The sequence below is a fragment of the Ranitomeya imitator genome, chromosome 3 (genome assembly GCF_032444005.1).
Source record: "Ranitomeya imitator isolate aRanImi1 chromosome 3, aRanImi1.pri, whole genome shotgun sequence".
Taxonomy (NCBI): Eukaryota; Metazoa; Chordata; class Amphibia; order Anura; family Dendrobatidae; genus Ranitomeya; species Ranitomeya imitator.
In genome coordinates, this window is record NC_091284.1 from 712,819,711 (window position 1) to 712,832,600 (window position 12,890).

At 42.2% G+C, this 12,890-nt stretch overlaps 1 protein-coding gene across 2 annotated transcripts in view; it reads left to right on the plus strand.

Moving 5' to 3' along the window:
• HDAC7 (histone deacetylase 7) overlaps positions 1–12,890 on the plus strand; it is a 579,208-nt gene that overhangs the window by 283,568 nt on the left and 282,750 nt on the right. For both annotated transcript variants that reach the window (XM_069758685.1, XM_069758686.1), the window contains exon 2: positions 11,533–11,601. The gene's annotated coding sequence lies outside the window, so the exon portion shown is untranslated. The remainder of the gene's footprint in view (positions 1–11,532; positions 11,602–12,890) is intronic.

Genomic DNA, 12,890 nt, shown 5'->3' on the forward strand with positions numbered 1-12,890 from the left:
TCTTAAGTTTAAGTTACACTTTCAGTCTTTTTAAACCCCCTGACCTTGAACTCTTGCAATACAATTGTTTTGGTTTTTTTTCACTTGAAAAAGATGCTAGTCCAGCATTGAAAGTCATTGTGGAAATAAAAAAAACATTCAACTCCTCTTGGCCCTAAGTATTCTTCATTACAGCAGTGGAGCCCGATATTGTTTTATCGTCCAAATTTGTCACACTGAAACCTAAGGCCAGTGCTTTGATATCTGGTTTCAGAAATCATTGGGGTTCTCACATCCCTTCTAATCAACAGTACTGAACAGGGGCTATACAAAAATGATTGAAATGTTAAGTTACACTTTATGGGACTTTAAGGTGAATCTAACAGAAGATGAACAGATGTGATAACTGACCTCTGTGACCCATCAATAGAAGCCTGGACCTGTCATTAATGACAAGCCTCTCCCAACTATTTCATCATGCACACCCGTAGTTCCGTAAGCCATAATGTTCTCATTTAGGCCCCAGTCTTTAAGAAACTGTGACAAATTATTCTGAACATTAAAATAAACAATATCATCAGGTTCGTAAGATCCAGAGTGAAAGAAACCTTCTTAAAAAAGAAGTATTTGGCATGTCAAGTTGATTTCCAAAAGTTGCTCCATGAAGACGTCACACAGCCAATGTGCAATAATGTGCAAAAAGTGTCACACGAAGGAAAGATAATGGAAATGATCACGGACAAGAAGGTGTTTTGTGTCTGCTGAATAATGTTAGTGTGTATAATAGGTCAGGTAGGAAGTATGAAAAGATTCCTAGCAGAAGAAGGGTGTGCTGCCAAATTCTTTACAAATCTCCAGGCCAAGTTTTTTGCAATGATTTTTGAACTTCCAGTAGAAGCTGCAGACACCATCATCTGCAACACTTACATTTTTTAAATTTGGTTAAAAATTCCAATTTCTATCAAATCGTATTAAAAAAAAAAATCACAAAATGCTTGAAAACCCCTCAACAGGCTGCAATCGACATCGCAACCATTGGTTTGCCACCCAGACATAAATAGTACCTGGGCAGCTCTGATGTCCTTGGTTCTGTTCTCCTCCTGTTTGCGTGAGTTTCCTCCAGGTTATCTGGTTTCCTCCGATGTTCCAAAGACATACTGATAGGGAATCTAGATTGTGAGCCCCAATGGGGACAGTGATGAAGTTAAGTGCTGAGGAAATTAAAGGAGCTATATAAGTCCTCCTTGACAAAACCGTGTAAAACATGTGCATGAAAAACCAGAACCGGTGTCATCTGTGTTTTCCATCAGTGTGTCCATTTTTATCATCCATGTGTCATCAGTGTTTTTCCAGCATGTTTAAAGAAAGAAATAATTGCCAAAGCTTCTCCTATACTTTGCCATATTAAACCCGGACATCACCCGGATGGCACACGGATGCTTTTCTCGGAGCCATAGACTTGTATTGGCCATTGTCATAATTGTGGCCGTAAAAAACTGACATGTCTCCTTGTGTTTTGCAGGGACTCACATGTAAAAGCACGGACATGTGCATAGCAGCATTGGTTATAATGGGTACGTGTGGTATCTATGAAAAAAACCGGATACAGCACGTACTGGAAATACGGATGTGTGAAGGAGTAAAATAAATAAATATACTATGTGTAGAAAAGAAATGGGACTCATCTCTAAATCATTGAATTCAGGTTTTGTCATTCAGTCCCGTTGCCACAGGTGTATAAATCCATCCCGTAGTCCTGTAGTCAGCCTTTACAGACATTTGTGAAAGACTGCTTTATTCTAAAGAGCTCACTGACGCAACGTGGCACTGTAATAGGATGACACCTTTGTATAATGTCAGTTTATGGAATTTTGTGTTATATCTTCTTTCTTCTGAATATTCCAACTGTAAAGTTGAAGTAATTACAATTGGAAAGTAGACGTATTTAACAACCTAAAGGAACTCAGTCATTCATTTGGAAACCACATAAACCTACGAAGCGAGGTCTCTGAGTGGTGAGGAGCATAATGCATAAACATTGCCAATGCTCTGCTGAGTCAAGGACTGCAGAGTCCTAAGCCTCCTCTGGTATTAATATCAACACAAAAGGGGTGCGGTTGGAGCTTCATGGCTTGTGTGTCCATGGCCAAGAAGCTGCAGGTAAGTCTTACATCACCAAGCACAATGACAAGCAAGCAGCGTAAAAAAGTTGCCACTCGATTGGAGAAATGTTCTGTAGAACATCACACTTCTCTATGTGGCAATCTTATGAACAAGTCTGGTGAATGCCAGGAGGACATTGCCTACTATCTGCCAGCTGAAAAGTCTGGTGGAAGAGAGATATTGATTTGAGGCTGTTCTTTCAGGAGTTGACCTAATTCCAATAAAGGGAAATATTAATGCTTCTGCTGTTATGATCTGGTGGCCTAGGAGCAGCATGAGACGGACTCTGGAGAAGGTGATCCCTGTACTGACCGCAAACCCTGAACCTAGCAGCGCAACTAGAAGTAGCCGTGGGGGGTACCTAACACTCCCTAGACCCCTCGGCACAGCCTAAGATCTAACTACCCCTAAAGACAGAAACAGGAAACCTATCTTGCCTCAGAGAAAATCCCCAAAGGATAGATAGCCCCCCACAAATATTGACTGTGAGAGGAGAGGGAAATAACATACGCAGATATGAAATCAGATTTTAGCATAGGAGGCCATACTAGCTAAAAAGAAAGAATAGAACAGAGTACTATGCGGTCAGTATAAAAACACTAGAAAATATCCACCGCAGAAAATACGGATCACCACATCTGACTAAAGACATGGGGGGTATATCTGCATCTCCAGAGAAATAGCTAGGCTGCAAAAAATCCTTCACAGACTAAGCTGGACAAGACAAAAACATGAATATGCACAGGACTATAGGTCCACAGCAGGTGGACAGCAAAAACAAAGCCAGGACTTATCTTTGTAGAAAAGCACAGCAAACTGGAGAGACCAGCAGGGAAGTGAATCCTTCCAGAACAATGGACAACTGGCACTGACTAAAGGATCCTGCAAAGCTATATACCCCAGTCAGTTTTGCAATTAGTAGATACACCTGTCCACTCCTGCAGTCCAGACACAACTGCATTACCCTCTACAACCACCGGAGGGAGCCCAAAAGCTGAATTCACAACATTCTGCATAATATGTAGCTTCAAACTTTTTGAGAACATTTTGGTGAAACCCCTTTTCTATTCCAGCACTGTGCCCTAGCACTCACAGGCAGGCCATAAAGGCATGGTTGGTTTAGTTTGGAGTTGAAAAACCTGACTGGCCGACAGAGCTCTGACCTCAACCCCATCTAACACTCTTGGGATGCACAAGAAAGAAGATTGCACTGGCTGACCTCTCAAGTGCTCTTCTGGATGAATGGGCAAAATTCCAACAAACATGAAAATCTTGTGGAGACCCTTCCATGAAGAGTGAAGACTCTACTTCTTGCCAAGGGAGAGTAGTGTGTAAACTACATACAGTTGAAATCAGAAGTTTACATAAACTACATAAAAAGACACATATGCATGTTTTTCTCATTATCTGATAGGAAGTCAGAATAAACCTTTCCAGTTTTAGGTCAATTAGGATTACCATAATTATTAATATTTACCAAATGCCAGAATAGTGAGAGAGAGAGAAAGAGAGAGAATGTTTAAGGCATTTTTATTACTTACTGCAAAGTCAAAAGTTTACATTTACATTTCACTATTATTTGGTCCCATGGCCCTTAAACTGAATGACTTGGGTCAAACGTTTAGGATATCCTTCCACAAGCTTCTCACAATAGTTGGTCAGAATTGGGAACATTCCTCCTGACAAAACTGGTGTAACTGATGCAGGTTTGTAGGTTGCCTTGCTCACACCTGTCTTTTCAACTTTGCCCATAAATTTTCAATAGGATTGAGATCAGGGCTTTGTGATGGCCACTCCAAAACATTGACTTTGTTATCCTTAATCCTCGTTGTTACCATTTTGGCAGTATGCGTTGGGTCATTGTCCATTAGGAAGACCTACAGTATTTCCCCCCAAGTTTAACTTCCTGGCTGATGTCTTGAGATGTTGCTTCAGTATTGCCACATAATCTTTTTTCTCATGACGCCATCTATTTTGTGAAGTGCACCCATCCCTCTTGCAGCAAAATAATCCCACACCATGATGCTGCCACCCCCATGTTTCACAGTTGGGATGGTGTTCTTAGGCTTGTAATCTTCTCCCTTTTTCCTCCAATAGTAAAAATGGTCATTATGCCCAAAAAGTTAAATTTTAGTTTCATCAGACAAAAGGACATCTCTTCAGAAATTAAGGTCTGTGTTCATGTGTGCATTTGCAAACAGTAATCTGGCTTTTTTATGTTTCTTTTGGAGTAATGACTTCTTCCTGGTAGAGAGGGCTTTCTGCCCATATTGTATTGCTACAGTACTTGTTTCACTTTGGATATTGACACAATCTTACCAGCTTCCGCCATCATTTGAACAAGGTCTTTTGCTTTTGCCCTTCGACTGATATGCACATGTCAGACCAAAGCACGTTCATCTGTGGGATACAGAACCCGTCTCCTGAGTAGTATGATGTTGGACATTCCCATCTTGTTTGTACTTGCATATAATTGTTTGTACAGATGAAAGAGGCACCTTCAAGTATCTTGAAATTGTACCCAAGGATGAGCCAGTTCACAATTCTCTTCCTGATATATTGGCTGATATCTTGAATCTTTCCCATAATGCTACACAAAGAAGCAGTGTGTTCAGGTGTGCATTAAAATGCATCCACAGGTTTGCCTCTAATTAACTTAGATGCTGCCAAAAAACCTACAGAAGCTTCCAAACACATGACATCATCATATGGCAGTCCAGAATGGTTTATCCTAGTGTATGTAAATTTATGACTTTGCGGTAAGTAAGAAAAATGCCGCAAGACATTTTCTCATTTTCATTATTCTGGCATTTGGTAAATATTAATAATTATGGTAATCCTAATCGACCTAAAACGGGACAGGTTTATTCTCATTTCATGTCAGATATTGAGAAAACATGCACATGTGTCTTGCTACTGTATATAGTGTATGTAAACTTCTGGTTTCAACTGTATTAAAGGTTTTTTATCATCTTTGTGTTGTCGGATAGTGCTATTAAAAGCAAGCACTTTTGTAACTTACGGCTTATTAAAATTTGCAGCCAATCTTTAGGTTTTCTATACTGACAGTAGCTAGGTTAAATAGGTAACAATGTGGAGCAGTGATCTGACCAGTTGCAAAACAGTGCTTAACCCCTTAGCGACCGCCAATACGCCTTTTAACGGCGTTACTTACGTTAATTAACGGCGCTGTGGAAAAAGTAAATAGCACCCCCCAAAGTCGGATTTTCTCCGGGGTCTCGGCTGACGGGGGTAGCCGAGACCCCAGAGAATATGATTCGGGGGGTTTTGTACCGACCCCGTTTACCGGCGATCGCAAAAACAAAAAAACGCGATTTCTTTTTAATTTCTCTGTCCTCCGATGTGATCGCACATCAGAGGACAGAGAAAAGGGGTCTCCGATCGCCCCCCGATACTCACCTGTCTCCCCCGGTGCTCCTCGTGGCTCCCGGTGGGCGCCGCCATCTTCAAAATGGCGGGCGCATGCGCAGTGCACCCGCCGGCCGGCCCCGGGAGAATCTTTGGGGTCTCGGCTGCCGGGGGTAGCCGACACCCCAAAGAGCATGATCGGGGTCGGTTTTACCGACCCCTGTTTTGCGATCGCCGGTAATTAACTGTCTACCGGCGACCGCAAAAAAAAAAAAAAAGCAAAGTGTAATTCTCTGTCCTCTGATGTGATCGCACATCAGAGGACAGAGAAATAGGGGGATTCGGGGACCCTATCATACTCACTGGTGTCCCTGGGTCCTCCTGCTGCTCCTCCTGGCCGCCGGGGAAAAGAAAATGGCGGGCGCATGCGCAGTGCGCCCGCCATCTGTCTCCATCTGCCGGCCGGCAGAAGAAGAACAGTTGGGGCTAAAATTAGGGTTAGGGTTAGGGCTAGGGTTAGGGTTAGGGCTAGGGTTAGGGCTAGGGTTAGGGTTAGGGCTAGGGTTAGGGTTAGGGTTAGGGCTAGGGTTAGGGTTAGGGTTAGGGCTAGGGTTAGGGCTAGGGCTAGGGTTAGGGCTGGGGTTAGGGTTAGGGCTAGGGTTAGGGTTAGGGTTAGGGCTAGGGTTAGGGTTAGGGCTAGGATTAGGTTTAGGGTTAGGGCTAGGGTTAGGGCTAAATTTAGGGTTAGGGTTGGGGCTAAATTTAGGGTTGGGGCTAAATTTAGGGTTAGGGTTGGCGCTAAATTTAGGGTTAGGCTTCTTTCACACTTACGTCGGTACGGGGCCGTCGCAATGCATCGGCCCGACATACCGACGCACGTTGTGAAAATTGTGCACAACGTGGGCAGCAAATGTAGTTTTTCAACGCATCCGCTGCCCAATCTATGTCCTGGGGAGGAGGGGGCGGAGTTACGGCCACGCATGCGCGGTCAGAAATGGCGGATGCGACGTACAAAAAAAGTTACATTGAACTTTTTTTGTGCTGATGGTCCGCCAAAACACTGATCCAGTGCACGACGGACGCGACGTGTGGCTATCCGTCACGATCCGTCGGCAATACAAGTCTATGGGCAAAAAACGCATCCTGCGGGTACATTTGCAGGATCCGTTTCTTGTCCAAAACGACGGATTGCGACGGATGCCAAACGACGCAAGTGTGAAAGTAGCCTTAGGGCTAGGGTTAGGGTTGGGGCTAAAGTTAGGGCTAGGGTTGGGGCTAAAGTTAGGGTTAGAGTTGGGATTAGGGTTAGGGTTTGGATTAGGGTTAGGGTTGGCATTAGGGTTACGCTTGGGATTAGGGTTAGGTTTGGGATTAGGGTTAAGGTTAGGGTTGTGATTAGGGGTGTATTGGGATTAGGGTTAGGTTTGGGTTGAGATTAGGATTAGGGGTGTGTTGGATTTAGGGTTTTGATTAGGGTTATGGTTAGGGTTGACATTAGGGTTGTTTTGGGGTAAGAGTTGTGATTATCGTTAGGGTTAGTGATTAGGATTATGGATCGGGTTGGGATTAGGGTTAGGGGTGTGTTGGGGTTAGGGTTGGAGCTAGAATTGGAGGGTTTCCACTGTTTAGGTACATCAGGGGGTCTCCAAACATGACAGCCAATTTTGCACTCAAAAAGTCAAATGGTGCTCCCTCCCTTCTGAGCTCTGCCGTGAGCCCAAACAGTGGGTTACCCCCACATATGGGGCATCAGGGTACTCGGGATAAATTGGACAACAACTTCTGGGGTCCAATTTCTCCTGTTATGCTTGTGAAAATAAAAACTTGGGGGCTACAAAATCTTTTTTGTGGAAAAAAAAATATTTTTTATTTTTATGACTCTGCATTATAAACTTCTGTGAAGCACTTGGGCATTCAAAGTTCTCACCACACATCTAGATAAGTTCCTTGGGGGTCTAGTTTCCAAAACGGGGTCACTTGTGGGGGGTCACTACTGTTTAGGTACATCAGGGGCTCTGCAAACGCAACATAACGCCCACAGGCCATTCTATCTAAGTCTGCATTCCAAAACGGCGCTCCTTCCCTTCCGAGCTCTGCCGTGCGCCCAAACAGTGGTTTACACCCACATATGGAGCATCAGCATACTCGGGATAAATTGGACAACAACTATTGCAGTCCAATTTCTCCTGTTACCCTTGTGAAAATAAAAACTTGGGGGCTACAATATCTTTTTTGTGGAAAAAATTTTTATTTTTATTTTCACGACTCTGCATTCTAAACTTCTGTGAAGCACTTGGGCATTCAAAGTTCTCACCACACATCTAGATAAGTTCCTTGGGGGGTCTAGTTTCCAAAATGGGGTCACTTGTGGAGGGTTTCTACTGGTTAGGTACATCAGGGGCTCTGCAAACGCAACATAACGCCCGCAGACCATTCTATCAAAGTCTGCATTCCAAAACGGTGCTCCTTCCTTCCGAGCTCTGCCGTGCGCACAAACAGTGGTTTACCCCCACATATGGGGTACCAGCATACTCGGGACAAATTGGACAACAACTTTTGGGGTCCAATTTCTCTTGTTACCCTTGTGAAAATAAAAACTTGGGGGCTAAAAAATCTTTTTTATTTTCACGACTCTGCATTCTAAACTTCTGTGAAGCACTTGGGCATTCAAAGTTCTCACCACACATCTAGATAAGTTCCATGGGGGTCTAGTTTCTAAAATGGGGTCACTTGTGGGGGATTTCTACTGTTTAGGCACATCAGGGGCTCTCCAAAACGCGACATGGCGTCCGATCTCAATTCCAGACAATTCTACATTGAAAAAGTAAAACGGCACTCCTTCTCTTCCAAGCTCTGCGGTGCGCCCAAACAGTGGTTTACCCACACATATTCGGTATCAACATACTCAGGAGAAATCGCACAACAACTTTTGTGGTCTAATTTCTCCTGTTACCCTTGTGAAAATAAAAATTTGTGGGCAAAAAGATCATTTTTGTAGAAAAAATGCAATTTTTTTTTTTCACGGCTCTACGTTATAAACGTCTGTGAAGCACATGGGGGTTCAAAGTGCTCACCACACATCTAGATAAGTTCCTTAATGGGTCTAGTTTCCAAAATGGTGTCACTTGTGGGGGGTTTCCACTGTTTAGGCACATCAGGGGCTCTCCAAACGCGACATGGCGTCCAATCTCAATTCCAGCCAATTTTACATTGAAAAAGTAAAACGGCACTCCTTCTCTTCCAAGCTCTGCGGTGCGCCCTAACAGTGGTTTACCCCCACATATTGGGTATCAACGTACTCAGGAGAAATTGCACAACAACTTTTGTGGTCTAATTTCTCCTGTTACCCTTGTGAAAATAAAAATTTGGGGGCAAAAAGATCATTTTTGTAGAAAAAATGCGATTTTTTATTTTCACGGCTCTACGTTATAAACTTCTGTGAAGCACATGGGGGTTCAAAGTGCTCACCACACATCTAGATAAGTTCCTTAAGGGGTCTAGTTTCCAAAATGGTGTCACTTGTGGGGGGTTTCCACTGTTTAGGCACATCAGGTGCTCTCCAAACGCGACATGGCGTCCAATCTCAATTCCAGACAATTCTACATTGAAAAAGTAAAACGGCGCTCCTTCCCTTCCAAGCTCTGCGGTGTGCCCAAACAGTGGTTTACGCTCACATATGGGGTATCGACGTATTCAGGAGAAATCGCACAACAACGTTTGTGGTCTAATTTCTCCTGTTACCCTTGTGAAAATAAGAATATGTGGGCGAAAAGATCATTTTTGTGTAAACAAAAGCGATTTTTTATTTTCACGGCTCTACGTTATAAACTTCCGTGAAGCACTTGGGGGTTCAAAGTGCTCACCACATATCTAGATAAGTTCCGTAAGGGGTCTAGTTTCCAAAATGGTGTCACTTGTGGGGAGTTTCCACTGTTTAGGCACATCAGGGGCTCTCTAAACGTGACATGGCGTCCGATCTCAATTCCAGCCAATTCTGCATTGAAAAAGTCAAACGGCGCTCCTTCACTTCCAAGCTCTGCGGTGCGCCCAAACAGTGGTTTACCCCCACATATGGGGTATTGGCGTATTCAGGAGAAATTGCATAACAAAATTTATGGTTACATTTCTGTTTTTACACATGTGAAAATAAAAAAAATGGTTCTGAATTAAGATGTTTGCAAAAAAAAAGTTAAATGTTCATTTTTTCCTTCCACATTGTTTCAGCTCCTGTGAAGCACGTAAAGGGTTAATAAACTTCTTGAATGTGGTTTTGAGAACCTTGAGGGGTGTAGTTTTTAGAATGGTGTCACACTTCATTATTTTCTATCATATAGACCCCTCAAAATGACTTCAAATGTGATGTGGTCCCTAAAAAAAAATGGTGTTGTAAAAATGAGAAATTGCTGGTCAACTTTTAATCCTTATAACTCCCTAACAAAAAAAAATTTTGTTTCCAAAATTGTGCTGATGTAAAGTAGACATGTGGGAAATGTTATTTATTAACTATTTTTCGTGACATATCTCTCTGGTTTAAGGGCATAAAAATACAAAGTTTGAAAATTGCAAAATTTTAAAAATTTTCGCCATATTTCCGTTTTTTTCATAAATAATCGCAAGTAATATCGAAGAAATGTTACCACTAACATGAAGTACAATATGTCACGAAAAACATTCTCAGAATCAGCGGTATCCGTTAAAGCGTTCCAGAGTTATAACCTCATAAAGTGACAGTGGTCAGAATTGCAAAAATTGGCCTGGTCATTAAGTACCAAATTGGCTCTGTCACTAAGGGGTTAAAAGTGCAATAGAAAAGAGCTTATAAGCACTGTGCATGTTCTGCTGTCTAGCAGCAGTGGTCGGTCTCCAAGGCAATGAGGTGTGAACAATAGAAAAGTGTAAGGGTAAGTTCACACAGGGCGTTTTTTTGCTGCGTTTTTTATGCTAATTTTCAGCTGCTTTTTACAATACCAGCAAAGCATATGAGATTTCAGAAATCTCATGCACACACATTGGTTTTTTTTTGTGTGATCAGTATTTTGTGCTTTGCTGCGTTTTTTGGACATAGAGCATGTCACTTCTTTCAGCGTTTTTGCTGCGTTTTTTCACCCATTGGCTTGAATGGGCGTTGAAAAAAATGCAGCAAAAACGCAGGTATTATTATTTGCTGCGTATTTGCTGCTGAAAATCCAAGGACATTAGCATGGACAAAGAGGAAAACAACGCACCAAATACGCAACAAAAAACACACCCAAAATGCACCTAAACCTGCGTTTTTGAGGCAGCTTCTTTCCTGCCAAAAAGATCAGTTTTTGCTGCAGAAAAAAAAAAGCAACAAAAACGACCTGTGTGAACTTACTCTTAATATCTCAGGAACAGCTAAACATTTTAATAAGCAGTGAATTACAAAATTGCTTTTATTTACAAGCACAATCCGACTATATCCATTTCTGAAGATGGGAATAACCCTTTAAAACCTATATTTTTAGGAAGAGATGTCATACAAGCTCTTGCAGGTGTAATGTTTAGGTGCCCTAATACTTCTGTCCATATAGTGTTCCTCTTCTGACACAGTTTCTCTTTTTTTTTTTTTTTTTAAAGCTGATCATCTTGTGTAACATATCTCAGGATATAGTGAGCTAAAAGGAAAGGGAAGGAAGAACAAATCTGTAACTTTATGTTCGCTGACAAAAATCGAAATGTGATGTGACGTTTCTATTACAAGTTAATGGGATCTGTTAGGCTTTATTGCAACAAATATGGAATGGATCATGGAAAACCAGACACCTCATCACCAGTGTGGAGAGACTCTGACATGTTACTTATTGTTAATAATAGGACACCAGAAAAATGGAGTACATAAGACCACCACAAAATGAGTAAAATACAAAAAGTTTATTAAACTAGTACAAACAGGAATAGCCAGGGGAGATGTTAATGATGTAGTTATTTACTAAATATTCAGATTAATTTTGTATTATAGCTTTATAAAGCAATTTAATGCTTGTATTTTCTTTTATTTAGCCCTACATGACTGAAGAGGAATATACAAAGTAACAACTGAAATCAATGTAATAAAGCTTTTATGTTGCGGTATGTATATATCTTTCAAAATACTAATTTTTCAACTTGGGTTTTGACTGACTGAAAGCCATCATACATCATATGTTTGATTTTAAATGGAATCTGTCAGTAGGACCGTCCCTCCTAAGCCATCTAAATGGGCATGTAGGTCTGATCTGATGTCGCATTCCAGATCCATTTTTCTTATATGTAAATGACCTCTTCCAGGCTGTGAGGAAGATGCTGCCTGGAAGATAACTCTGACTCCAGAGCTTATTTTTCATGAAGGTGGAGTTACCAGTGTGACACAAGTAGCTAACACAGGGTATAGAAGGTGAGCTTTTTACATCCATTCGCCTGGTGTTGGTGCTGTGTGGGGGCCATTGTTGCCGTGGTTTCGTGCCTGGAGTCATAGGGAGTCTGCTTCTCAGCATGGGTGTTGTGGGGCCCCAGGTCACCCACCCTGTTGGTGCACTGTCGCTGTGATGATGGGTTACGCACACTGCACCTTTCAGGCTTAGCGACCTACTGATAGGTTCACCATGATATGGCCGTGGGCTTCATACAGTCTGATCAGAATGTTAAACCGAGAACCTCATGTTCAGTTGTAAATTTTTGCCTTTTGGCATTAGATCAAAGTGTGAATATTGGGATCTGTGGTCCATGTCTTTTTCTACAGTTATAAGTAACTAACACAGAACAGGAGAAATCAAATTTGTCTTTTTGCAAACACATTTTTTCCTTCACTCTGAGCTCTCTCTGCTCTATTGCAACAATATTGCAGCCCTGTCAGCCTGTGAGATGGAAGCTTAGAGGAGCCTGCAGATGTGTCAGGTATAATCACACACAGCTCTGCAATGAGACCAGGAGAGCAGAGAGCGGCCATCACACTGGTAACTCCCTCTTCATGTATACTAAGCTCTGGAGGCAGAGTTATCTCCAGGCTGCGTCCTCCCCAGAGCCTGGGAGAGGTCATATAAAGTGATTAAAGATGATTTCCCGGCAACCGGGCATCTGATTAGAGTCATACAAGTAGGGCTGTTTTCAGCAGTCTATAACCTGGGACCCCATATAAGGCCGGCCTCACACTAGCGAGTTTTACGGACATATGACAGGTGCAGAAAATACGGATTGCATATGGTACAATGATTCTCTATGGCCCAGCTCCTATCTGCCGTATTTTACTGATCCGTATTATACGGCTTTCTACGGCCGTAGAAAATCGCAGTATGCTGCGTTTGTCACCATATTGCGCAAAAAATACAATGCAGTGTTAAAGTGCGATTCAATAAACTTGTAATACTTTTTGACAATCTCTG